A 4,512-nucleotide genomic window follows, 5' to 3' on the forward strand; every position below is an offset into this window, starting at 1 on the left:
CTCTCCTTCTCCGCCTCCATTATCCACCTCTCCAATAGCCTCCATCTCGGTCTTCTGCTCCTCCTCTTCTTCCCCTACGGCTGCTCTCAAGCTCAGCGATGAGGTTTTTTGATTAGAAGGAACCCCGGCTTGAAGGCTTTTTGCATATGAAGGAGTTAGATAGGGAGGCGATTGCCAACTACGATGAGGGTGGATCCGCATTTGCATTCTCGGAAAGTGAGAACTTTCTCATGAACTTGCCGACCCTTCTCTCCATCGCGAGTACTTCCTATCCTCCTCTTCTTCATCTCTCTTTCTCTCACCACTAATCACAAACGCGTTCTCATCCTCAACATGGACCTTGATCTTCCACAGCAACCCTAGGCATCTCCTCCCTCATGGGCGTAAGATCAAGGGGGTTCCTTCACGTCTGTTGGAGTCATGGTCTTATCCAACTCATCGGGGATGCCCATGAGATCTTTGCAAGGTGGACATGAGGAGGTCTCTCAAGCCCATCACCCGGGTCCATTGCTTCTCCCAATTCTTTTTCTTCTAATGTTGTTGTTGTTGTTGTTGTTGTTGTTGTTGTTGTTGTTGTTGTTGTTGTTGATTTTGCTCTTCTCTTTGATTGAGGTTGGATTTCATCGATGATAGAGAATTAGGGTGAAAAGCATTTCTCCAGTCTAGGACTTCTTTTCGGTATGCTAAGGCCGAAGGTATGGATTCTGTCTACGCTCGATGAACTTTGGTTTGGATTTCATTTTGAATTAAATGAGTGTGATATGTGTCCATTGGCCATTATTTCTCCATGTCATCTCTTTCTCCATTATTCTTTCTTTGAAGGCCGGTTTCTATGGCGTACTCTAGAACCCCCATCGGCGGTGTCAAAGCTGTTATGGAATTTCAATCAATTAAGGAGACAGAACTAAGAGCCTTGAATTCGGATCATAGTTTATTGAGAATCCTCTCACAATTCGGTCACAAATCATCGAGAATGTTCAAAAGGAAATATAATTTCTTTTCGGAGATTGGCAAGTTCCACAAGTTTCATGACAAATCAAAGAATAGAAATTCTAGGAACAAGCGAGAGAATCAATCTAGAAATTGACAAAAGAAATCGAGAAGACAATGGGAAGCTAACTTCCACTTCGATCCATCGTCGGAGATCCCCACCGAAGCTCGCCGGAAACCACAGACGAATAGGACTAGACCTTAACCACCTTCAAACCAACGATACCCCTTCTCCTTTCTCTTCATCCCTTTTTATATCCCTTTCCGGTGGCGTTACGAACCTTCTCACAATTCTCCCGATGTCTTCTCTTCATTGGTCCATGTCATCACCTGTAACGAACTCCTTTAAACGAGAGTTCATCCATTTGATTCTCTGGCCACATCCACCAATGGTTGCTTCGTTAGCTACGTCTTTCCCTTGAATGTCATTACAATCTGCTGATGTGGAAGACAACATCCTCCTCACGCGCCCTTTATTTGAAACTCCATCACTTGGCACCAGCTTCTCTCGCGCCATTACAATACCCTCCCCATTTAAATTGGCCTTGTCCCCAAGGCCGAAGTGAATTTAATCCATTCCCAATCCTCCCAGAATTTTGTCACCATCCTGACACCCTTCCCATTGAATCAATGCTTGAATATACACTTTTCCATTTACGTAATACACATGCGAAATTGAGGCGCCACGAGGTTGTAAGAATGGACCTTCGACAATTTGATTTCAATGGAAGAGGTAATAGCTTACTTGTGCCAAAGGGATCCCCCTCACATTTTCCTTAATAGAAACGTGAAAAAAGCGAATGAATACAACTATCTTACGGTAATTACAATTTATAAGCGACACATGTCCAACTTGTTAGAATTATTTGAAATGGACCAAAAATATTGCATACTTAGCTTCGATTCTTTTCTCAAAGCTAGAGAATATTGCCGATAGGGCTGAAGTTTCAAAAATACCTAATCGCCCACAGAAAATGAAACTTTTGAGCGATTCTTATCGGCAAATCTCTTTATCCTAGTCTGTGCCTTCAAAAGGTTCTATTTCAATTGATGCAGGACCACTGTCCCTTTTTCAACATTCTTTGTAACATCGAATTATCTTGTTCACTAGTATGAAATCGAGCTGGAGGATCCCGGCCATAGACTATTTGAAATGGTGTGAATTCAGCACTAGACCGGTATGAGGTGTTATACCAGTATTGAGCCCACGGTAAAAACTCAACCCAAACTTTGGGATTTTCAGAAACAAAACAACGGAGATATAGCTTAATACATTTATTCAATGCCTCCGTTTGACCATCAGTTTGTGGATGGTATCTTTGTGAATCTTGATAAAGTAGTACCCATAGGTGAAAAAGATGGCTAAAAATATCTTTGAGAAAAAAACCTTGTCTCGGTCACTGATGATACTCCTAGGGACTCCATGTAATTTGACCACCTTATTAATGAAAGTGTCAGCAACAACAGTACTAAAAAAATCAGCTTTGAGAGGCATAAAATGGCCAAATTTAGATAATCTGTCAACAACCACAAAGATAACAGAATATCCTTTTGATATTGGCAAACCAACAATAAAATCCATAGTCAAATCATCCCATATCTGTTGAGGAATTGGCAAGGGCTGAAGAAGTCCAACAGGGTGAGTATGACTTGCTTTGGCTTGCTGACAAACCATACAAGCTTTAACAAATTGCTTAACATCTTTACGCATTCCTAACCAATAAAATTGTTGAGCCATCCTCATATAAGTCCGAAGGGTTCCTGCATGACCACCAAGAGGTGTACAATGAAATTCATGTAACAATTGAGTTCTTAGCTATTTATCATTAGGAATAACCAATTTCCCTCTCCTCCATAACAAATTCTATTGCCAAGTAAATGTAGGATCCGTATTGGTATGTGACTGAATTTCCAGAATTTTGTCAATACAAAATTTATCCTGTTGTTGAAGTTGTTGTATATGAGATTGCAAGGAACAACTTGAAATTGATATGTGCATTTGGAAACACCTAGATAATGCATCAGCTGCCAAATTGTCCTTGCCCGGTCGATACTCAATATTGAAATTATAGCCCATGAGCTTTGGAAGCCACTGTTATTGTTCTGGAGTATGAATATTCTGTTGCCCAAGATGTCTCAATGCCTCCTAATCGAGTTCTAATGGTAAATTGATGGCCAAGCGGTAATATACGAACTTGAGTTACTGCTTGATGATTGCATGCAATTCCCTTACATAAGCTGATTTTCTTTGCATTAAAGGAGTTAATTTCTTCAAGAAATAAGCTATTGGATGATTAGCTTGACTCAAGACTGCACCAATGCCTATCCCAGAAGCATCTGTTTCCAACATAAATGACCTATTGAAATCAGGTAATTTCAAAGCTGGATCCTCAGAAATTTTTCTTTTCAAATTCAAAAATGATCTTTTACTGTACTGAGAACTCCACTAAAAAAACAATCTTTCTTTAACAAGTCGGTTAAAGGTTGAGCATGAAGGGCATAATTCTTAATGAACCTCCGATAATAGCCACTAATCCCCAAAAATCCTCTCAACTGTTTAACATTTTTGAGGTTCGAGCCATTGTAAAAATAGACTCAATTTTAGTCTTGTACATTTTGCACACCATTAGCAGATACAATGTGCCCCAAATACTCAATTTGGAACACCCAAAGCAACATTTAGAATATTTTGCAAACAGTTTATGTTGTTGTAGTGTCGGAAGGACACACTCTAAATGCTCCAAATGACTATCCAAGTCCTTACTATACACCAGAATATCATCAAAAAATATAAGAACATATCTGTGCATTGTAAACTGAAAAATTCCATTCGTTAGAGCTTGAAATGTTGCTGGGGCATTTGATAATCCAAAGGGCATCACCAACCATGAAAGTGCCCATGATGTGATCTAAATGCTGTTTTATGTCTATTATCAGGATGAACTAAGACTTGATGGTAACCAGATCTTAAATCTAGTTTTGAAAAAATTTGTGCACCATGCAATTCATCCAACAATTCATCAACTGTAGGTATTGGGTATGCATCTTTAATAGTCAAGGCATTCAATGCCCTATAGTCTGTGCAAAATCTCCAAGTACCATCCTTCTTTTTCACCAACAGAACAGGAGATGAATAAGGACTTATACTATGATCAATTATGCCATCCTGCAACATCTGATTTACCATGATTTCTATCTCATTCTTTTTAGCTGTGAGGGATACCGATAAGGTCTCACCTTCACTCGGTTGTGCCTCAGTTGAAGAATGATTCTATGATCAAATTCCACGGATGGAGGTAATCCTGTAGGGTATAGAAAATACGACGATATTTGAGCGACATTTGTTGCAATCTATACGGTATATCAATAGGAAATTGAAGTTGTACTTCGGAATGAACAAAAAGGATCTCTTGAAGATATTTGATAGAAAGACTCCAAATTATCTTCCTTAACTGACAAAGAATAGCAAACAGAAATTGCCTTGGACCTACACAATCGATGCAACTGATGTAGAGATGCCAT

Source organism: Dioscorea cayenensis, chromosome 10 (genome assembly GCF_009730915.1).
Source record: "Dioscorea cayenensis subsp. rotundata cultivar TDr96_F1 chromosome 10, TDr96_F1_v2_PseudoChromosome.rev07_lg8_w22 25.fasta, whole genome shotgun sequence".
Classification (NCBI taxonomy): domain Eukaryota; kingdom Viridiplantae; phylum Streptophyta; class Magnoliopsida; order Dioscoreales; family Dioscoreaceae; genus Dioscorea; species Dioscorea cayenensis.